The sequence below is a fragment of the Loxodonta africana genome, chromosome 23, assembly GCF_030014295.1.
Source record: "Loxodonta africana isolate mLoxAfr1 chromosome 23, mLoxAfr1.hap2, whole genome shotgun sequence".
Lineage (NCBI taxonomy): Eukaryota > Metazoa > Chordata > Mammalia > Proboscidea > Elephantidae > Loxodonta > Loxodonta africana.
Window position 1 is genome coordinate 21,307,324 of NC_087364.1, and position 24,622 is coordinate 21,331,945.

At 39.6% G+C, this 24,622-nt stretch overlaps 1 protein-coding gene across 1 annotated transcript in view; it reads right to left on the reverse strand.

Annotated features, from left to right (window-relative positions):
* The window catches only part of WASF3 (WASP family member 3), an 88,602-nt gene extending 66,414 nt beyond the window's left edge, over positions 1-22,188 (reverse strand). Inside the window, exon 1 of the mRNA XM_003414057.4 lies at positions 21,896-22,188. The gene's annotated coding sequence lies outside the window, so the exon portion shown is untranslated. The remainder of the gene's footprint in view (positions 1-21,895) is intronic.
* Positions 22,189-24,622: the final 2,434 nt, after the last annotated feature.

Consider the following 24,622-nt stretch of genomic DNA (forward strand, 5'->3'; position numbering starts at 1 on the left):
ATATACCTAGATACCTGCGTAATGGCAAACGGCCTGGTTTTCTGATCAAAAAACTGAAGGAAAAGAACTGGAAGATCAGAAACAACGAGAACTGGGATAAAGGCATGTGGAAGGGAGTTTGGGAGTGGGCATAAAGGACGAAGGTTTTTGCGTCATATGCTAGCCCCGACCAGAAAGCAATCCACCATGGAAAAGGCACTGAACAAGGGGGTGGACAAAATTAGCCAGCCTTCATCTTCAGCCACCCAGGACTGGCCAGATGTGAAAACGAATGGAGACTCCATGGCGGCAGAACAGGAGGTTACATACGGACCCAACAGCAGGGGCTCCCACCTACCAAGGCTGGACGAGCTACTGCTGCCTCTGAACATCCAACCCATCTGTGACAGACCAACACTGAGCCCAGTTTGGTACAACTCCACAAGGAGACCAGCCAGCCACTTGGCAGAAAGCGGACCCTCCTGGAAGCCAGTCGTTCACCCTCCCAGGGGCAGACATCTATTCCAGACATGGCTTTGCAGTTAGTGTTCGTTTTCTACTGCTACCATAATAAATTGCCACAAACTTAGCATCTTAAGCCAGCAACCATTTCTTACAGTTCTATAGGTCAGAGATCCAGGGAGGTATGGCTATGTTCTCTGTAAGGGGTCTCGCAAGGCTGAAAGCCAGGTGTTGGCCACCCGGGGCGCTTGTATGCAGGCTTTGGGTGGGAATCCCCTTCCAGGCTGGGCTATGGACAGGGGTTCTCCAAGGCCATCCACAAGTTCAATGATTCGCTAGAACTCACGGATTCAGCATAGAGTTGTGCTCAGGGCTAAGACTTATTGCAGCGAAGGATATAAAGCAGAACAGCAAAGAGAAAAAGCACATGGGGTGAAGTCTGGTGGAAACCAGGCCCCGGCTTCCGAGGGTTCTCTCCCAGTGGAGTCACACAGGACACACTTAATTCCTCTAGCACTGAACTGTAACAGTATCTGTGAAGTGCTGTCTACAAGGGAAGCTCATTAGAGGCTTAGAGTCCAAGGTTTTTATTGGGGGCTGATTATGTAGGTACCCTTTGTTGTGCACATACATACCCAAACCCCAGACTCCCAGAAGGAAAGCAGGTATTCAGCATAAACCACATTATTGGCACAGTTCAGGCACACTGAGCTATTCTTAATAGGGAATGGTGGGAGCCATTCTGAAATCCAAGTTCCCAGACACCAGCCAAAGGCCAACATGTAAGCAGGCCTTTCTAAGGCTGTGTTAACTCTTTCCTACACACAAGCTCATTCAGGGATTGGCAGAAGTCAGTTCCATGCAGCTGCAGGACTCAGACCTCCATTTCATTTCTTTGCTGGCTGTCAGCCAGGGGTGGTTCTCAGCTTCTAGGGACCGACTACATACCTGGGCTAGATATCTTCTCCACCTTCAAGCCAGAAACAGTAATTCATATCTCTCATGCTTTGAATCTCTTTGACTTCCTCTTCTGCCATCAGCCAGAGAAAGCCACCAGCTTTCAAGGGCTCATGTGACTAGATCAGGTCCAGCCAGATAATCTCTGTACCGAGAATTTAAGGTACTGACTTGGGACTTTAAATGCATCTATAGAATCCCTTCACAGCTTTACAGCAGTACCTACATTACTGTTTGCGAATGGCCAGGAGACAGAATCTTGGGGAGGCCATCTTCCGAGTTCTGCCCCGTACACCTTTCCTGCTCACAGAGCCTTTGCCAGTACCACTATCTCGGGGTTTATAGAATGCCTAGCTTGGTTTTCAAGGCTGTGACCTTTCAGAAGCAGGTCACCAGGCCTGTCTTCTGAGATGCCTCTGGGTGGGCTCAAACCACCAACCTTTCAGCTAGTAGTCGGGCACTTACCGTTTGTACCCCCTGGGGATTTATGTATCACCTTATCAAAATAACCCCATGACTCTCTGTGAGGTAATTAAAGAATACATCCCTTCCTTCCTTACAAGTTGTTGGGAGGCTCATGTGAAAATGTGCGCTAGGCCAAAAAAAAAAAAAAGTACATTGCAAGACACTAATAATGTTATTAATTTTAAAACTATATTTATTACTAAAATAAGATACTTAGTAATTTCCCTTATTGTGCAATTAACCTAAACCGCAATGTTTTCATCCAATTTTATTTACTGTGCAATTAAATGCCTTCGCGCTGGCATTTAACTTCTCCAAGTAGTATTTTTCCAATGATTAAAGAATTTCAAATCAAATGATTAAAGAATTTCAAATCAAATGATTAAAGAATTTCAAAACCATATTAATGTGGTTTCTATTTTAGTCAACTCTCCTATGTCCTAATAAGTTAAATTCTTTGTTAAGTTCCGTGTACTAAAATTCCTAAGCTTTCCTATGGCATGATTAATAAAAAAAAAAAAAAAAAAAAAAAGGCATGATTAATAAAAATAAAAAAAAAAATAATAGGAATGTTTTTTTCCTAAACAGTCATAGAAGCAATTCAGCAAAAGTTTACAACAGCACGAAGTTCTCTTCTGGTCCCTTGTCCCTTTCCATATCCATTCCTGTCCACAGTAAACCATCTGGAAGGCTGTTCTGGGGATGAACAGTCATCCATTAACTACTGGATTTTTCCAGGTATCTTCTTGTTACGGATTTTCAGTTTAATGTCATTGTGTTCAGAGGACATGCACTGTTACGATTTTAACTCTCTTACATTTGTTAATGCTTTTATGGCCCAGAAAACGGTTTGTCTTGGAGAATGTTCCACGTGCATTTCCAAAGAATGTGTGTTCCGCAGCACAACCTGATAGTGTTGCTGAGGTCTTCTACATCCTCCTTACTGATTTTCACTGAGCTGTTGGGAGAGGAGTGTGGAAGCTTCCTATGTTAAGTGTGGATTTGTCTATTTGTTCTTTGAGTTCTATCAGTTTTTGTGTATGTATTTTGAAAGTCTGCTGCTGAATATATGCACTTTTTAAAGATGATCATGTCTTCTTGGTGAAATGCCCTCATTATCATTACGTGCTGTTCCATTTACCCAAGGTAATAATCCTTGTTCCACCTTCTACTTTAATTTTTTTTCCAATATTTTATTGCGTTTTAGGTGCATGTTTACATAACAAATTAAGCTTCCATTTTACAATTTTTTTTATACGAACTGTTCCAGGACATTGGTTAAATTTTTCCCAATGTATCAACGTTCTCATTATTTCCATCCTTTTTGTTCTATTTCCATTAATGTAGCTTCCCTGTCCCCTTCCTTAGCTTCTCATCTTTGTTGTAGGGTAAATGTTGACCGTTTGGTCTCATATGGTTGATTAATTTAAGGGAGCACAGTATTCATGGGTGATACTGCTTATTTTAAAAGCCAATCTACTATTTGGATGAAAGGGGATCACCAGGAGTGGCTTCAGATCCACGTTCAAAGGTATCTTAGGCAAACAGTCTCAGAGGTTCCTCTAGTCTCTATCAGTTCAATAAGCTAGCCTTTTTTAGGAATTTGAGTTTTGTTCTACATTTTTCTCCCATTCTAACCAGAACTTTCTATTGTGTCCCTGGCCAAAATAGTCAGTAGCGGTCGCTGGGTACCATCTAGTTCTTCTGGTCACAGGCTCAAAGAGACTACAGAACTCATGGCCCTTTAGTCCTGTGGGCTAATTTCTTCCTTGAGTTTTTTGTTTCCTTCACACTCCTTTGTTCCAGATAACAAGAGACCAATAGCTGTACCTTAGATAGCTGCTCACAAGCTTTTAAGACCCCAAACACTACTGTCTTAGTTATCCAGAGCTGCTATAACAGAAATACCGCAAGTGGACGAATTTAATAAAGAGAAGTTTATTTTCTCACATTAAAGTAGGCTAAAAGCCCAAAATCAGGGTGTCAGCTCCAGGGGAAGGCTTTCTCTCTGTCAGCCTTCTCATCAACCTTCTCCAGACTAGGAGCATCTCTGCACAGGGACCCTGGGTCCAAAGGACACACTCTACTCCTGGCACTGCTTTCTTGGTGGTATAAGGTCCGCCTATCTCTCGCTTCCTTCTTTTGTATCTCAAGAGACTGCCTCAAGACACAATCCAATTTTGTAGATTGGGTCCTGCCTCACTGACACAACTGCCGCCCATCCTCCCTCATTAACATCATAGAGGCAGAATTTACAACATATAGGAAAATCACACGATAACCGGAATCATGGCCCGGTCAAACTGATACACACATTTTTTGGGGGGTGACATAATTCAATCCATGAAAACTACTCACCGAACTACAACGTAGAACATTATCTTCATGAATTCCATTATGCCAGCTGATCAAGTTGTCACACAAGACTATGGTCCCAAGCCTTCAAATCTGGTGAACCCACCCCACTAGGTGTTTGGTTATATCTTGGTAGTATCCATAACTGTGCCTCCTATGTGGTTGAATATATAAATATGAATATATATGCTGCACACATAAACATGTATACACACATCTACAGATACACCTATACATACATATTCATATACTCACATGTGCCTTCCTATATACATACATGCATATATGTTTACCTATGCCCTGGTGGCACACTGGTTAAGAGATGGGCTGCTAACCAAAGTGTCAGCAGTTCAAATCCACCACCCATCCTTGGAAACCCTATGAGGCAGTTCTACTCTGCCCCATAGGGTTGTTATGAGTCAGAATTGACTCGTGGCAATAGGTATGTAACCATACACATATTTTATCGGTTGTTATTACTGCTGTTGCAAAATTCTGTTACAGTATTTGCTAAAATTGTCCTCTACTCTTATGCACTTCCTAATGTCTTGGTTTACCTTGGACGAGATGTGCAGTCTTCACTCACAGTGGGTACTGCCTTTCCCATCACCCGAAATAACACGTGTTTACTATCTAGAAAGTGATTCCCCCTCCCTCCCCGCTCCTATCCCTGTTAACCATCAAAGAACTTTACTTGCTGTGTGTATACCTGTTCTTCATTTTTTATAAAAGTGGTGCCATACGATATTTGTCCTATTGTGCCTGCCTTATTTCAGCATAATATCCTCCAGATTTATCCATGTTATGTTTCATGGACTCCTCCTTATTTAGAGCTGTGCAGTATTCCATTGTATGGATGTACCACAATTTGTTTATCCATTCATCTGTTGATGGACACTTAGGCTGTTTCCATCTTTTTTGCTACTGTGAATAATGCTGTGATGAAAACAGGTATGTCTATTTGTGTCACTGCTATTAGATCTCTAGGGTATATACCTTGTAGTAGGACTGCTGAATCATAAGATTTTTCTATTTCTAACTTTTTGAAGATGTGCCATACTGTTTTCCACAGCAACACATGAGGGTTCCAATCTCCCCACAACATCGTCAGCATTTGTTGTTTCCTGTTTTCCTATCTTCGCAAAGGTGAGATGGTATCTCATTGTAGTTTTGATTTGCCATCTCTAATGGCTAATATCATGGGCATCTCTTCATGTGTCTGTTGGCTGCTTGAATGTCTTCTTTGGTGAATGTCCGTTCATGTCCCTGCCCATTTTTTAATTACAGTGTTTGTCTTTTTGTTGTTGAAGTTTTCTATATATCTTAGAGATTAGACCCTTATCAGCTATGTTGTTCCTGAAGATTTTCTCCCAGTCTATGGGCTGGCTGTCTTTTTACTCTTCTGATAAGCATAAGTAATTTTTAGGAGGTCCAATTATCTAATTTGTCTTGTTGTCTGTGTACGTGTAGTTGTGTTTGATAATTTATTTCTGGAAAAAACAAAAACAAAAACAGGTTCCATAGTTTTGTCCCTATGTTATCTTCCAGAAACTTTATAGTTTTAGCTTCAACATTTAGGTCTTTGTATTTTTAGTTAGTTTTTGTGTATGGTGTGAGGTATGGATTCTGTTTCTTTTTTCTGCAAATGGAAATCCAGTTTTACCAGCACTGTTTGCTAAAAAGTCTGTTTCTTCCCTATTATTGGACTTTGGCCCCTTGTTGAAAATTAGCTGCCTGTAGATGGATGGATTTATTTCTGTAATCCATCGGTCTGTGTCCGTCATTGAACCCAGTACCAGGGCATTTTAATTACTGTGGTTGTATAGCATGCTTTGAGATCAGGACGTGTGAGGCCTCCTACTTTGTTGTTGTTCTTCAATACTGCTTCTTCAGTATAGCTATTTGGGGCCACTTTCCTTTCCATACAAAGTTGGTGATTAGTTTATCCATTTCAGTAAAGAAAGTTATTGGAATTTGGATTGGGGTTGCATGGTATCTACAGACTGCATTGAGTAGTACTGACATTTCACAATGTCAAGTCTTCCAATCCAGGAGCATGTAATGTTCTTCCATTTATGTAAGTCTCTTTTAGTTCCTTTCAGTAGTGTTTCATATCCCTGGTTAGGTTTATTCCTAGGTATTTTAACATTTTGGGGGTGTTTCAAGCTGGGTTCTCTAGAGAAGCAACATCAGTGAAGCACATATATATATATATATATATATATATATATATAAAACCCAAACCCACTGCCATTGAGTTGATCCCAACTCATAGCGACCCTATAGGACAGAGTAGAGTTTCCAAGGAGTGCCTGGTGGATTCAAAGTGCCAACCTCTTGGTTAGGAGCCGTAGCACTTAACCACTATGCCATCAGGGTTTCCATATATATACATACACGAGTCAGAATTGACTCAACAGCAGTGGGTTTGATACACAGAGAGAGAGAGAGAGAGAGAGAGGGAGATTTATAACAAGGCAACAGCTCACACAGTTGTAGAGGCTGAAAAATCCCAAGTCTGTGGGTCAGGCTAGAGGGTTCTCCTGACTCACACAGCTGCAGGGGCTGGCGAATCCAAGATCGGGGGTGAGACAGCAGGCTTCTGGCTCACAGGCTGTCGAGGCTGACGGATCCCAAAATCTACAGGTAAAACAGCAGGCCACTGACTCACAGGCTACAGAGGCTGATGAATCCCAAGATCGGCAGGTAAGATGGCAATGCTCTGGGTCACAGGCTGTAGAGGCTGATGAATTCCAAGATCAGCAAGTAAGGCAGCAGGCCTCTGGCTCACAGGCTGCAGAGGCTGACAAATCCCAAGATCAACAGGTAAGCTGCTAGCTCAAGTCCCAAGAACTGGAGGTCAGATGAGAGCCAGCTGCAGGACCCAGAGTGAGAAAAGGCCAGTGAGCTTTGCCAGAAAGTCCACATATATTGGATATAGGCCACACCCCCGAGGAAACTCCCTTTCAGCTGACTGGCTGCTCATAGCACATCTCATCAGAGAAGTGATTACATTATATCAGATCTCATTACGTAGGTGATTACATCATTATTGCCAAAGCACTGAGAATCATGGCAACCAAGTTGACAGGCAACCTTAACCATCACAGGAGGCTATTACAAATGGTATTGTTTTCCTCTTCTCCTTTTCAGAGTTCCCCTGGTTAGCGTAAAGGAACCCAAGTGATTTTTGTGCGTTGCTCTTGTACCCTAGCACGTTGTTGAATTCTTCTATTAGATCCAGTAGTTTTCTTGTGCAATCTCTGGTATTTTCTATGTACAGAATCATGTCATCTGCAAATAGAGATAATTTCAGTTCTTCCTTTCCAATGTGGACACTATTTACTTCTCTTTCTTGCCTTACTGGTTATGGCTAGGACTTCTAGTAAAGTGCTGAGTAAGAGTGGTGATAATTGGCATTCTTCTCTTGTTCCTGTACTCAAGGGGAAGGCTCCCAGCCTTTCTCCATTGAGAATAATGATAGCTGTTGGTTTTATATATACAATCTTAATTATGTTGAGGAATTTCCCTTCTATTCCTATTTTGCTCAGAGTTTTTACCAGGACAGGCTGTTGGATTTTATTGAATGCCTCTGTTGCATCAATTGAGATGATCATGTGATTCTTTTCCTTTATTTATGAGGTGAATTACATTGATTGATTTTCTAATGTTGAACCACCCTGCATTCCTGGTATGAATCCCACTTGATCATGATGTACGATTTCCTTAATGTGTTGTTGAATTCTGTTGGCAAGGATTTTGTTGAGAATTTTTGCATCCATATTCGTGAGGGATATTGGTCTGTAATTTTCTTTCTTTGTGATGTCTTTACCTTGCTTTGTTATCAGGGTGATGCTGGCTTCATAAAATGAGTTAGGAAGTATTCTTTCTTTCTATGCTTTCGAAGAATTTGAGTAGAATTGGTTCAACTTTTCTCTGAGTGCTTGGTAAAATTCCCAAGTGAAGCCTTCTGCGCCAGGGCTTTCTTTTTGGTTAGGAGGTTTATTTATTTTTATTTTTTTTTAAGATATTTCAATATCTTCTTTTGTTATGGGTCTGTTTAGATATTCTACCTCTATTTGTGTTAGTTTATGTAGGTAGCGCTTCTAGAAATTTGTCCATTTCTTTTAGCTTTTCAAATTTGTTGGAGTACAATTTTTTATAGTATTCTGTTATGACCCTCTCTATCTCAGTTAGATCTGTTGTAACGTCTCCAATTTCATTTCTTATTTTGGTTATTTACAGCTTCTATTTTTTTTTTCTTTGTCAAATTGGCCAGTAGTTGGTCACTTCTATTGATCCTCTCAAAAGAACCAACTTCTAGTCTTGTCGATTCTTTCTATTGTTTTTCTGTTCTCCATTTCCCTTACTACTGCTGTGATCATATCTTTATAGGCAAAGACATGAGTAACTTACCTAGGATACCTAGCTAGTGAAGGACAGATATAAACTACCACATGGCACAGCAATTCCACCCCTAGGCCCGTACCCAGAAGGACTGAAAGCAGGGACTCAAACAAATACTTGTACACCAACGTTCATTACAGCACATTAACAACAGCCAAGAGGTGAATAAACAAAATGTGGTATATACACAAAATGGAATATTATTTGTCCATAAAGAGAAATAAAAATTCTGATGTATGCTACAACATGGATAAATCTTGAAAATATTATGCTGAGTAACATAAGTAAGATACAAAAAGACAAATATTGTACGATCTCATTTACATGAAATATTCAAGAATATGCAAAATGCATAGAGACCAAGGTTTATTAGTGGTTGCCAAAGGCAGGCGGGAGGGGGAACTAAGGAGTATTACGTAAGAGGGGAACTAAGGAGTATTCCGTAATAGTAAGTTTCTATTAAGTGTGATGAAAAAATTTGGAAATGCGTAATGGTGATGGCACAATATGGTGAAGATAATGTCGCCAAACTGTACATATAAAAATGGTTGAAATGGCAAATGTGGTTTATATTTCACTATTAACAAAAATTAAAAAAAGAAGAAGAAAGTAAACTTAGAGGAGGTTTAGAAACAGACAGGGACAGAGGTCTGAAGTGGGGCTAGGACATATTAGTGAAGTTGCTTTTGTTCAAATTAGCAACACAAAACTTCTCATATCTGGAAAATTGAAACACAACTAAAGACCCCATTTTGAGAGGGGAAGGCTAGTTAGCACTGTATGAAAGACCCTGCAGCAATGCACCTGCACAGAAAAGCTGCTCGATAATCATCTGTGGCTGGAAAAGTAGAGTTCTTATTCGAGGCTTAGAAGTAGCACCCCATTGTTTTTTCTTACTGTACTTTAGATGAAGGTTTACCTAACAAACTAGCTTCTCATTAAACAGTTAGTACACATATTTTTTATGACATTGGTTAACAACGTCACAGCACGTCAACACTCTCCCTTCTTGAATCCCTATTACCAGCTTTCCTGTCCCTGCCTGCCTTCTAGTCCGTGCCTGTGGGCTGGTGTGGCCCTTTAGTCTCGTTTTGTTTTACAGGCCTGTCTAATCTTTCTATGAAGGGTGAACCTCAGGAGTGACTTCATTACTGAGTTAAAGGGTGTCCAGGGATCATACTCTAGGGGTTTCTCCAGTCTCTGTCAGACCGGTAAGTCTGGTCTTTTTTTGTGAGTTAGAAATTTTGTTCCACATTTTTCTCCAGCTCTGTCCAGGGCCCTCTATTGTGATCCCTGTCAGAGCAGTCATTGGTGGTAGCCAGGTACCATCTAATTGTACTAGACAAGGCTATGGGAGATCTTGTCCATTAGTCCTTTGGACTAGTCTTTCCCTTGTATCTTTGGTTTTCTTCACTCTCCCTTGCCTCTGAGGGATGAGACTAGCGGAATGTTTACTTTTAAGGAGATCCCAGTTATCTAGCCTGTCTTCTGGAGTTTGTATGTTGTTAGTTATGGTTTGTATTCTGTTTATGCCATGTATTAGGGTCTCTAGCACTACTTTTTCTTCTATAATCTTTATATTTTGTGGCTTTATATTTAGGTCTTTGATCCATTTTGAGTTAGTTTCTGTATACAGGGTGAAGTATGGGTCCTGTTTCATTTTTTGTTGCAGATGGACATCCAGTTCTGCCAGCATCATTTATTAAAAAGGCTATCTTTTCCCTATGTGATGGACTTTGGGCCCTTGTGGAAGATCAGATGATCGCAGGTGGATGGATTTACACCTGGGTTCTCAATTCCGTTCCATTGGTCAATGTATCTGTCGTCGTACCAGTACCAGGCTGTTTTGACTACTGCAGCGGCATAGCAGGTGCTGAGGTCGGGTAGTGTGAGTCCTCCTACTTTATTCTTCTTCAGCAGTGCTTTACTTATCTGGTGCTTCGTCCCTTTCCATATAAAGTTAATGATTAGTTTTTTTCCATCTCGTTAAAGAATGTTGCTGGTATTTGGATCAGGAGTGCATTTTATCTGTAAATTGCTTTGGGTAGAACTATCATTTTCACAATGTTGAGTCTACCTATCTATGTGCATGGTATGTTTTTCCATTTATGTATATCTCTTTCGGTTTCTTGCCGTAGTGTTTTTCAGTTTTCATTGTATATGTCTTTTATATCCTGGTAGATTTATTCCTAAGTATTTTACTTTTTAGGGACTATTTTTTTTATTATAAATGGTATTATTTTCCTGATTTCGTTTTCATAGGTCTCTTTATTGGTGTTTACGGATCCAGCTGGTTTTTGTGTATTTATCTTGTATGCTCCGACTCTGCTGGATATTTCTAATTAGTACCAGTAGTTTTCTTGTGGAGTCTTTTATATATACTATCATACCATCTGCAAATACAGGGAGTTTTACTTCTTAATTACCAATTTGGATGCCCTTTATTTCTTTTTCTTGCCTTATTGCTCTAACTAGGACTTCCAGTATAATTTAAATAGGAGTGGTGATAAAGGGCATCCATGTCTTATTTGCCCATTTCCTCTAGGTTTTCAAATTTGTTGGGGTATAGTTTTTCAATAATACTCTGTTAATGATCCTTTTTATTTCAGTTGGGCCCATTAATATCCTCCAATTTCATTTCTTATTTGGGTTATTTGCATCCTCTCCCGTTCTTCTTTTGTCAGTTTGGCCAGTGGTTTGTCAATTTTGCTGATCCTTTCAAAGAACCAACTTTTGGTTTTGTTGATTCTTGCTACTGTGTTTCTATTCTCTATTTCTGCTCTGGTCTTTATCATTTCCTTTCTTCTGGTGGCTGTGGGCTTCTTTTGCTGTTCTCTATTTGGTCGAGTTGTGCAGCTAGTATTGTCTCTTTCTTCTTTTTTGATGTGTGCATCTACTGCTATAAATTGACCTCTAAGGACTGCCTCTGCTGTGTCCCAAAGGTTTTGGTATGATGTTTTCATTCTCATTTGATTCTAGGAAGTTTTTGATTCCACCTCTGATTTCTTCTATTACCCTGTGGTTTTTAAGCAGGGTGTTATTCAGTTTCCATGTAATTGATTTTTTTCCTTGCTCTTTCTGTTGTTAGTTTCTACTTTGATGATGCTATGGTCAGAGAAGGTACTTTGTATTATCTCAATGCTTTGGATTTTGTTCAGGGTTGCTCTGTGGCCTAAGATGTGGTCTATTCTGGAGAACATTCCATGTGCCTTGGAAAAGAATGTGTACTTTGCAGCTGTTGGGTGGAGTGTTCTATATATGTCTATGAGGTCAAGTTGGCTAACTGTGTCCTTTAGATCTTCTGTATCTTCGCTGAGTTTCTTTCTAGATATTCTGGCCTTTACCGAGAGTGGTATGTTGATGTCTACTACTATTATTGTAGAACTGTCCATTTCCCTTTGCAGTGCTCTTAGTTTGTTTTATGTATTTTGGAGCCCTGTCATTGGGTGTATAGATATTATGGTTATGTCTTCATGACGGATCATCCCTTTAATCTTTACATATGCCCTTCTTTCTCTTTTATGGTGGATTTTGTTCTAAAGTCTATTTTATCTGAGATTAGTATTGCCACTCCTGCTCTGTTTTGGTAGTTGTTTGCTTGATGTATTTTTTCCATCCTTTGATTTTTAATATATTAACATCTTTGTTTCTAAGGTGAGTCTCTTGTAGACAGTATATTGATGGATCCTGTTTTTAATCCATTCTGTCACTGTCTCTTTATGGCTGCATTTAGGCCATTTACCTTCAGTGTAATTATTGATAGGTCAAAAAAAAAATTTTTTTTTTTTTAGTCTATTGCTGTCATTTTGTAGTGCTTTTTCCTTTTTTTTTTTTTTGTGGTGCAGATTTTTCTTTGTTCCTCTTACTTTCTTCTGCTGAATTCCGTTTCTTTGTAGATTTTTTTTTCCATTTCTTTTGTTTTCACTGAGAATTTTTCTTTTTTATATTAATGAGTAGGTTTGTTAACTTTCTTTGTGGTTACCTTGAAATTTACCCTTACCTTCTTACGTTTGAGATTTTTTTTTTTATTATTATTACTTGGTATTGCCTTGCTTTCCTATCTATTAGAAAGTTCTATACCTAAAACATTTAATCCCTCTTTTATTGTTCTGATGTTGTTATCATTTACAGATTAACCTCTCTGGTTTCCTGCTGAAAATCTTTTGGTTTTGAACAGTTTTTTAAAGTTCATTTCCTAGGTTGGTATCCGGCTGATACGATCTTGCATCCTAGATTCGGACTGTGGTCTGATGTTTGTTCTCAAACTGAAGGGCTCCCTTTAATAATTCTTACAAGTTTGATTTGGTTTTTATATATTCCCTTAGTTTCTATTTATCTGGAAATGTCCTAATTTCACTATCATATCTGAACGAGAGTTTTGCAGGATATATTACTCTTGGTTGGCAATATATTCTTTCAAGGTTTTACATACGTCATCCCATTGCTTTCTTACCTGCATGGTTTCTGCCAAGTAATGACAGCTTAGTCTTACTATTTCCACTCTGTGACTTTTCATTTTTCTCAAGCTGCTCTCGGGATTCTTTGTCTATGGTTTTAGTGAGTGTGATTATGATATGCCTTGGTGATTTTCTTTGGAGTCTATCTGTATGGGGTTTGTTGAGCTTTTGGGATGGTCAGCTTTTCATCTTTCAAGACATTAGGGAACTTTCCTGTCACCAATTCTTCAATGATCCTCTCTGTTTTTCTGTTTTCTCCCTGTTCTGGAACTCTGATCATATGCAGATTTTTGCTTTTGATTGTACCCCATATATTTCTCAGGATTTCTTCATTTTTCTTTGTTCTTTTTTTCTGATTTTTCCTCAAAGTTGTATCCAAGGATTTGTCTTCAATTTTGCCGATCTTATCTTCCATTGTTTCAAACCTTCTTCTCAGACTTTTATGACACTGTCAATTTCTGAAATTTTGTTTTGTATCTTTGGGATTTCTAATTGTGGCTTTATTTTAACATGTTGTTCCTGTACTATTTTCCTGAATTCTCCCATTTTTTTGAATGTATTTTCCATGAATTTGTCTGCCTTTTCCATGAGTTTGTCTATTTTTTTCTCATTTTTGTCTGTGTTTTCCTTCAACTCTTGGATAGCTTTGACTATTAGAGATTTGAATTCCCTTTCAGGTAGTTCCAGTGCCTTTTCTTCTACTGAAAAGTCATCTGGTGTTTTATTTTGGATGCCTGCTGGAACCATCCTGTCCTATTTTTTTGTATGTTTTGATACCGTGCTGTCTTCAGGACATTCAGTAATTATTTCTTCACTTATTGACTGTAGATTTGTTTGCTTCGTCCTGCTTTTTGTTTTATTTGGTTATGTCTGAGGAGATGGGCTGTGCCTTCTTTGTTGTTTGCTCGTCTGAGGGCATACTTTTCACCTTCTTGCCCAATTGGCAGGGCCAGTCACTCAGCTATGGTGCAGCAGGGCAGGTCCAGCTGAAGGGCAAGGGCTTAGATGGGTTGTTCGTGGCACGTACTGGGGCTGACAGGGCGGGCTGGGGTCAACACAGGGCAGATTCTGGTAGGTCGTGCTTTGCTGCTCATGAGTGTGATGTTCAGCACATGGTACCGGTAGGCAAGAGGATAGGGGGAAGTTGTGATATGTGGAGCTAAGACAAGTATGGAAAAGAAGAGAGAGAGGAAAGAGAAATAGGAGCCAAAAACAAAACAAAACAAAAAAGTGCTGAGGGGGTTTGCCATTGGAGTGGAGAGATGAGACACAGAAATGAAGTGGCCCCCAAGGATTCCACTAGAGTAGCTGAGCAGATCGTGGAAGTGGTTCCCAAGCTGCGCACTATAGCCTGGCTAGAAGGGGCAGAGATGGCACACAGCACCAGGTATTCGGGAGACAGGCAAAGAAGGTAAGTGGAGAGAGAGGAGAAACTGAGAAATGAAGAAAGATAAAAAGAAAAAGAAGAAATGCCCCCAGGGATCCCACCAGCGTGGCTGTGCATACTCAGGAAGTGGCTCTCAAGCCACATGATGCAGCCCCGCTAGAAGAGCCTCCCAAGCTATGAATAGAAAAAGAAAACAAACAAACAAGACAAAACAAACGAACAAAAGGTCCTGGGGATCCCACCAGTGTGGCAGCGCTGGGGAAGCAGTTCCCCAGCTGAGCAGCCTTTCACAACCTGTCAAGAAGAAGCAAAGACTGCACGTGGAGGCAGGTGTTCGAGAGAAAGGAGGGGGAGAAAGTGAGAGGTAGGAAAGAAACCAAAAGAAGCAACACCAAAAACAATGAAATTGCACTGAAGGAGCTGGCCGGTGTGGGCGGGGTGATTCCACGGGGCACAGAGCCGGCACTTCCAGGCTCACTGGTAAGAGGTGGAGGCCAAGCAGAGAGAAGAAGCGTGCGGGGTGGAAAAGTGTATCGGTGGTTACTAGGTGCTCTGTCTCCTGCTGGGAGCTCTGTGAAGCTGCTTTCCCCTACTCCCTGCCTGCCAATCTCTGACAGGAGTCAAAGATGGAGAATCCGTGCTGCATTAGCTGATGGGGACCTCCACTCCTATCTCTCCTTGCTCTCTGGGCTCTGTCAGTTTCTTATCCCATTCGGTATTTGGTTGAGTTCTTTAATTCTTCATTTGAAGCTTAAGGTTCTAGGATTGACATTTATCTCTATTTTACTTAGTTTTTCAGGTTTCTTCTGTGGAGGGACGGCATGGTGCTTTTATCTAGAGTGCCATGTTGGCTCCGCCTCCATACTCCATTGTTTTTTAAAAGGATTTGGTCTTTATTAAATAGCCTCAAAACCTAAATAATACATATCCTAAAACAAAACAGATTTATTATGTCTATGAAGTAACATAATGATATATGAAATTTTTGCCAAATACCTATGTTTGGTGGAAACCCTGGTGGTGTAGTGGTTAAGAGTTTGGTTGCTAACCAAAAGGTTGGCAGTTCGAATCCACCAGGTGCTCCTTGGCAACCCTACAGGGCAGTTCTACTCTGTCCAATAGAGTCGCTATGAGTTTGAATCTGTTAGACAGCAATGGGTTTGGGTTTTTTTTTACGTCTGCTACTTTCTGGAGTAAAAAGTGGTCATTTGCCTTTTGTGGGCCACAATGTAGCACCTAAAGACACTTCGGGTGAGACCTAATATCTGGTTCCAACTGAAAAGGCAGAGACTGGATTTCTAGATCAAGATTTTTCTCCGCCAAGGTTTTCCTGTCTTATAGTTTCTCTACTGTGGGAAGAAACATCAAAGCAAGTAAACGTGAAGAAAAACAATCTATAATGACTAGGAATATAGAGCAGGAAAGCTGGGAACTTGGTAAAAAACCACCAATAAGTAAAGAATAAGTCTTCCTCTCTTTCCCCTGGCCCTTCTTTCCTGAGTATCACAGCAGATAGGGGTGCATGGCTCAGAAACAAGCTTCTGTTCCAGAATCTGCACCATTTATTTCTTGTATCTCCTCTTAAATTTATTTTTATGCTGTGTTATGTCCCTCTTTAGTTTGGATTCTTAAGATTTTAAATAAGTTACTAAGCTCCTACCATGTGTACATATTTTTAAAATAAATTCGTATTTAATTTCCAAGTCCCCCTATGGCCCTGGTTGAAATGGCAAATGTTTTGTTATATATGTTGCCACAATAATAATACACACACACCTGTAAATGGGGGAAAAACAGGATCAGTCAGGGTTTCTAGGTAACTACACAGATAATCAACAACAACAAACAAAATCATAGCGAATAGTGACAAGGTAAAATGACTGGAAATAAGAGCAGCTGAGCATTTAACAAACATAATGTCGTTTCAGCCCCATTACAATTTTATAGGTTGGTATTGCCCCTATCTAAGAGATAAAAGAAACCAGGGCTCAAAAAGGTTACACAACTTAGCCAAAGTGACATAACCAAGAACTTACAGTCAAAAACAAATTTTTAAGATGCCAACATTTCTGCAACAAAGCTCCGTTAGAGCCACCACTTGTGTGCCCACTGTCTGCCCAGATGCTTTGCGAGTTATTTCTAATGCTTTCGGCAGCTCTCCAAGATTTTTAATCCTCCTTTTACAGATGAGGAAACTGAGGCTCAGGATTCCAGTGAATGTTGTTCAGAGGCTTATGCCTGACTGTTCTTAAGATTTGAACCCAAGATTATTGATTAATTTCTAAGCCTACACTCCCTCTACTGTATCACCCTGTCATACCAGGTACTCAGCACCAAATACATCACTGATATGGCTGGCGGTACGTCATGAAGAGAGGCACACACCCACTTATTAAACTACAGATTTGTTTCAATTTATAAGCATTCCACCTAGGCTGTAAAACTGTTTCATGGCAAGGGACTTAGAAACGCTTCCATCCAAACCACCTAGAGACACCGCCTTGCCACATAACTATCAGCAGATACTTGGGACTGGAACTCGGATTTCCTTAATTTCCAGGCTCATGACCTTTTCTCTATACTATATTGCCACCTATCATATAAATGATCAAATCTGGAAAATACTGAGCAGAAATCAATAGGCATAATATGTGGCATACATGGTTACATAAAACACCTCAATTTATTCTAAGGTATAAACAGCCTGCATACCAAAAAAAAAAAAAAAATTAACTCATCCAAAAGCTACATGACAGTGATAATACAATAGTAATTCTGCTTGTCCTTTTAAAATTTAGGAGAGCATCTTAACATTGTTTCAGATGGCTCTTCTCTTTAAATTAAAAAAAAAAAAAAAAAAGTCTATTTAATGAAGTTTAAGCCAACATTTAACTTTGAAGTACTACATGCAGCTTTCCAGGCTATGTTACAAGAAAGAAGAAAATGCTGACGTAAGACTCTCCCAACAGATAACGCTGACTTTTAACTTTAGAGAAAATGGTAACTGAAAATCACCAGTGATATAAATCACACCCTGCATTTATTATTTTCAGATCATAACCACAAAAACAAAATTTAGGAGATATCGTCTACTGGAATTCAGCATCTGCCCCCATCTCCTTCTATCTTCTTCCCTATATTACAGAGGCTAGAAGGCTAAAATTTGTATTTCTCAGGCTCCTTTGCTATGAGAATTCTGAATTTGATTTATTTCTTCTTTCCCTATATACATACTGTCTTAGTCAGCTAGTGCTGCTATAACAGAAATACAAGTGGATGGCTTCAACAAAGAGAAGTTTACTCTCTCACAGTTCAGTAGGCTAGAAGTCAAATTCAGGGAGCCAGCTCCAGGGAAATGTTTCCTCTTTCTGTCAGCTCTGGAGGAAGGTCCTTGTGATGCATCAGTCTTCCCTTTGTCTGGGAGCATCTCAGCATAGAAACCTCAGGTCCAAAGGATGCAAAATGCTCCCAGTGCTGCTTTCATGGTGGTAGGAGGTCCCCACGTCTCTCTGCTTGCTTCTCTCTTTTATATCTCAAAAGAGATTGGCTTAAGACACTACCTAATCTTGTAGACCTTATCAGTACAACCACCACTAATCCATCTTATTACATCTTAGTAATAGGATTTACAACACATAGGGAATTCACATCAGAAGATAAAATGGTAGACAATCATACAATCAAACAAGGGAATCATGATCTAGCCAAGCTGACAGATATTTCCGGGAGACCCAATTCAATCCATGACATTCCACCTTTTGGCCCCCAAAAATTCATGTCCTTGCCACACGTAAAACATATTTACCCCATCATATCATAGCAAAAGTATTAAATCAAGTCCAATATTCAAAAATTCCTCTTCATTTGTGAAATATAGAATGCAAGTTATCTGCTTCCAAAGTACAATGGCAGAACAAGCACAAGCTAGACATTTTCATTACAAATGGGAGAAAGAAGGCATAATAGGCACCAAGCAAGTTAGCAGAACATGTTACATTAGCCCTCAAGGCTTGAAATAATCCTCTGTCCTCTGAGACCATTTACACAACGGCACTGGCCTCCAGACTCTAGGTATTGGCCACACTCTCTGGATTCTGAGTGCAGGCCCCTCGGCTCTGGACTTCAGCTCTGCCTTCCAGGCCCACTGGGACAGCAACTCTGCTCCCTTGGGTTTAGGCACACCATTCTCCTAGTCCATCTGAACAGCAACTCCACCCTTAGAAACACCAGAGGCCACGGGTCCACCCTTGGAAGCCCCAGAGGTCCTGGCCATACCTTTTGAGACTGAAGCACCTCGGCTTCTTGTGTTCCTTGTCTCTTCAGCATCTGCTTCCTGGTTTCTTGGTCTCTCAGCTCTTTGGGCCTCACGCCTGCATCTGCCCTGCTGGGGCAAGTGTTCCAAAGCTCTGTAGCTCCGCTGATAAGTGCCCAAAGGCATCCCACTCCGCCAGGAAGCCTCCTGCACATAGGCACTTAGCTATCTCGCTTTGTGGGTCAGCTCCAGCGCTGTCTGGCACTGGTCTTCTGGTTCTGCTGCTGCTGCTTCTCTGCCACTACAAATTCTCTTCTGCTGCTGGTCCTCTGCCACTGTTCCTCTAACCATTCAGTTTCAAAACTGCATCCACATTTTAGGTATCTGTTAGAGTAGCATCCCACTCCTGGTACCAAATTCTGTCTTAGTCATCTAGCGTTGCTATGATAGAAATACCGCAAGTGGATGGGTTCAACAAAGAGAAGTTTATTCTCTCACAGTTCAGTAGGCTAGAAGTCCAAATTCAGGGCGCCAGCGCCAGAGAAAGGCCTTCTCTCTGTCAGCACTGGAGAAAGTTCCTTCTGATGCATCAGTCTTCCCTTTGTCTGGGGGCATCTCAGCATAGAAACCTCAGGTCCAAAGGACGCAAAATTCTCCCAGCGCTGCTTTCATGGTGGTAGGAGGTCCCCATGTCTCTCTGCTTGTTTCTCTCTTTTATATCTCAGAAGAGATTGGCTTAACACACTACCTAATCTTGTAGACCTTATCGGTATGACTGCCACTAATCCATCTTATTACAGCATAGTGATGGGATTTATAACACATAGGGATATCACATCAGAAGATAAAATGATAGACAATTATACAATCATACAAGGGAATCATGACCTAGCTAAGTTGACAGATATTTTTGGGAGACACCATTGAATCCATGACACATACCTTTTAGTTCTTTTTCTTGTCTTACTGCACTGACTAGGACCTCACAGTACAATGCTGAATCAAAGCAGTGAGAGTGACCATCCTTGCTTTGTTCCTGATCTTAGGAGAAAGCATTTAGTCTTTCATTAACAATTATGATATTAAAAAAACAACCAGCTTCCAATGAATACATTCCAACTCACAGCTACCCCATGTGTGTCAGAGTAGAACTGTACTACACAGGGCTTTCAAGGGTTGATTTTTCGGAAGCAGGTCACCAGGTCTTTCTACTGAGGTGCCTTCAGGTAGACTCCAGTCACCAACCTTTCAGTTAGCAGTCAAGCAAGTTAGTTGTCTGTACCACCCAGGGACTCCAATTATGATATTAGCTATAGGTTTTTCAGAAATACCTTCTATTGATTTGAGGAAGCTCTCTTCTACTGCTATTTTTCTGAGAGTTTGAATCAAGAATGGCTGGTGAATGTTGTTAAATGCTTTTTCTGCATCTGCTGAAACGATCATGTGGGTTTTTTTTTTTTTTGGTGTTGTTGCCATCTGTTTTTTTTAATTCTGTTATTTAAACTGTTGATATTGTGACTTACACCTGGTTTTCAAATGTTGAACCAACCCTCTGTTCCTGGAATAACTGGTACTTGGGGAGATGAATTATCTTTTTTATATATATATTGGATTCAAATCACTAATATTTTGTTAAGTAATATCTCTGTCTGGTTTTCTCATCAGGATAATACTGGCTTCATAAAATAAGTCAGTATTCCCTCCCTTCTTCTATACTCTTTAAGAGTTGTGTAGTACCAGTATTATTTCTTTCTTAACGGATTGCTAAAATTCACTGGTGAGGTTTTCTGGGCTTGGAATTCTCTTTGTGGGAGGGTTTTTAACTACAACCTCTATTTCTTTAACAGATTAAGAGTCATTTAGGCCATTCATTTCTTCTTAAGTGAGGTTTGGTAGTTTGTGTCTTTCACGGGCTATGTCTATTGAAGTTATCAGATGTATTGACATAAAGCAGTTCATAATATTTCCTTTATTATCCTTTTAATAGCTGTAGGCTCTGTAGTAATGACCCCTCTTTCTTTTTTGATATTAGGAATTTCTTTTTTCTCTCTCTTTTTTCCCTACTGATTGGTCTGGCTACATGTTTATCAGTTTTATTGCTCTCATCAAATAACCAGCTTTGGGTTCATTGATTTTTTTTTTTTTCTACTGTGTTTCTGCTGTCAATTTCACTGATTTCTGCTCATATCATTATTATTTCCTTCCTCTGCCGATTTTAGTCTGCTCTTCTTTTATTATTTCTTAAGGTGAAAGTTTAGATTATTGATACAAAACCTTACCATTATAGTCAGAGAACATAAATATGTTCCTGAAAACTTACATGAAAAGTAAAGTATGGAAATTAAATTTGATTTCTCTATAGTAAATTAATGTAATAATATATCCAAGGTCAATGTGAGATAGGATTTTAGATCAAATCTTCAAATTTCTGGAAGAGCATGCTTTCCTCTACGTTATGTTCTCTCTCAATACCATCTTAAAGCCAAAAGACTTTTACTATTCTCTCCTCCTACCCCCACTGAAAAAAACAAACAAAAAGAAGAGAACAGTCTCACAACATTTCATCTGGTTTGTACAACTCCATAAAATAGGCAAGAAAAACGAAAGCATTTTTGCACATGAAGAAAGTGAAACTCAAAGGAATATCTTGTCGTACTGATCTATGTCTCATTATTCTTCAATTATTCCTTAAAGATAGAGCAAATATAGACCATTTAAATCCATAAATAATTCAAACCCTCAATTCAGCCACTGTTAGAATCACCCCCAATTCAGTTCAAGTAAGTTACAGTAAAACCAACTAGGTATGAGTTTTAGCATCTTGACTTCTCATACCCACTCATTAGGAAGGTTTAGAGAATAAAAAAACTGGTTAAGCCAAATAAATAAAAAGTAAATGGGTAAAACTATAGGAGGAAAAGAAAACAAGAACTCAGTTTAATGATAACCAAATTTGTTTTTCACATAAAAAATAAATATAAAATTAATATCAAGTTATATATTTTTTTCTCTATAAAAGTCTTGAACTACGATCAGGATCTAAAGTTCTCAAATATTACCTGCTTTTAATATTTACATATGTAGGCTTCTACTATCCTATTTAAAACTAAAATTCCAAATTATAATACTATAGAAACTAAATGGCTTTAACAGATAAAAAGCACACACTCTTACCTTATAATGGTTGACTTATGGGGTGCAGGAATTTCCCTCAGTTAACATTACCACTTTGGCTCAGATATCAGTTGTAACAGCTACCAATCATATTTAAAACTAAAAAGAAAAACAAAAGTAAATACTGGTAAGCAAAATGCATTAAAGTCTCCAAGAAAGTCTACATTTGAATTTCAGAATTCAAGAATTTCATCAAGGAAGCTCTTATCCCAAAACAAGTTCTTTTTTAATTGGTTTAAGCAAGGAGTTAGTAAGGTATGTGAGTTCCTGTATAACTCCTTATCCCTATCTTGGAATATGTTCTAAAATCAATTTCATGGAATCATAGTAAACAGCTGAAGGGCAGGATTTCAGAGACTGTAGGTTACAGAAACAGAATCACCAAGGACACGCCATGTATCCTGAAACACTGCCTCTAGTCAGACCCTAGAATCCCTGCTTCTCGAAGCTGGCTACACATAGACAATTTTCCAAAAGAACCCAATGCCCAAGGCCAAATGGTCTCCACTAAGCTGCTTATTAAGCTATTGTTTGACCTTAAAGTGACTCCAGGGAACCAGGTCCTTTAAGGTTCAAAAGGATACCTAAGGGCAGATGGCTGAATGGGTCAACCCAATTCCATGAACCCAGAAATCTAGATTCCAGGAGAATCAAAACAATTTTGTCAACTTTGGACCTTACCCTACAAGCCATGGGAACTGTTATACGGTTTAAGGCAAGGTAGTGGCATGAGAAGATTTATATTTATGATACATAACTTTAGAAATTGTTTACACTATGTTTTTTAGGACAAGGCAAGTGAAAGCAAGGAACCTGGTTAGGAGAGTACAATTTTCCAGGTGAGAGATGAGCACCTGAACCAAGCCGGTGCTACATATAGTACATACAGCACTGGAAAGACAAGCACCCAGACTGTGCTGTACACATAGCTGGAAGAGGACACATGATATATAATTACACGTGTTGAATAAAACAAACAAACAAAAACTTGTTGCCATCAAGTAGATTCCAACTCATCGCAACCCTACAGTGTTGAACAGGAGAATTAATAATGGACATCTGACGTTGATTTTCAGATTTTTCTTACCGATGAAACCTAATATTAACCAGAAAATGCCTGGCCCAAACTGCAAACGCCTGCCACAAACTGCTCTACAGCAATGTAGATTTGTCCTATGGTGCTAGAAAAGGGTAAAAAAAAGGAAAAGAAAAGGGTAGTAGTTGTCAAACCACTGCTCCCCAATTTAAATTTCAAAAAGCCTTATGACTACACGTGGGTGGGGGGCCACATTATCAGCAACCAGGCCAGAAGTAATCTGATATCAGTAAAAGGGGAGGGCGGGTTTCAGTCAATCACGATAGCTAGAACCGAGCCTATCCTGAGATCACCTTTTAGCAAAATAGCAGAGTGGCACACAAAATAAACGGTATTACCCATAAGATCTGTGCTCTACTTAAAAACTATCTGTATGAGACCAAAAGGTCAACAATTATTCAAAAGAAAAGATGAAAAGATAAGGGGGCACTGGAAATGGAACAAACAGAAGACAAAGAGACTGTTGACACATTGTGATAAATGTAACTAATGTGACGGAACAATTTGTGCAGAAATGTCAAATGGGAATGTAACTTGCTGTGTCAACCTTCACTAAAAACTCAATTAAAAAAAGAAAAAGATTGGCCAATTATTGATCTTCTATATTTCTCCCTCCTCGTTTCTTGAAAGCCCCATGGTACCTGCCTTCTTGGAGCCCTTTGCCTTTTCTGGCATCAACATGGCCTCCCTACCAGCTCCTCCTTGGAAACCCTATGGGGCAGTTCTACTTTGTCCTATAGGGTCGCTATGAATTGGAAGGGACTTGACGGCAATGGGTTTGGTTTGGTTTGGTTTTGGTTATATGCATAAAGAATAACTTCTCAGAATAAACCTTATCTTAAAATTTCAGAGACTTTTAATTAGTTTAAACATAATTACTTTTAACGCATAAAAGTCAACACAAGGTGCCCTTATAGAATACAGGGGATAAAGTGTCTTGAAAAAAATATTTAGTCTATTCCTTAATCAGGAAGATCTCCATTAATTTCTCTTCCGGGGCTGGGAGGGATATGTCCTATTACGAAGACCTGGTTCTCAGAAAAAGAGCTGATCCCTTCCTCTGTACTTTATTCTTTCAACATTGTATCCACAGTCTGAATATTAAAACAGACTATAGGAGCACTGGCTTCTCCAATTAGATTTTGAGTATCTCAGGACAGTTACCCAGCTCGTTTATTTCTTTATGACCCTCGCATCTCCCAAAAAACTTCTTATCAGAGTAAATAATAAACACTTGTTGAACCGAACGAACACTGGTGCTTTGCCATGTACTTTTATTTTGGGGTACTTTTAAGCACCAGCCATCTGTCAGTTTGTCATACTGTGACAGCACGCCTGTTGCTATGATGCTGGAGCTATGCCACCAGCATTTCAAATACAAGCATGGTCACTCATGGCGGACAGGTTTCAGTGGAGCTTCCAGACAAACTAGGAAGAAGGCCTGGTGACTGACTTCCAAAATTGACAAAAATCTTCAATTTCTTCATCTTTGGCCTTAGTGGTTGGTGTGTAAATTTGAATAACAATTGTATTAATTGGTTTTTCTTGTAGGCTTATGAATATTATTCTATCGTTGACAGCACTGTACTTGAAAACCTTACAGGACACCACAGAAATCTGTCTAATACAGA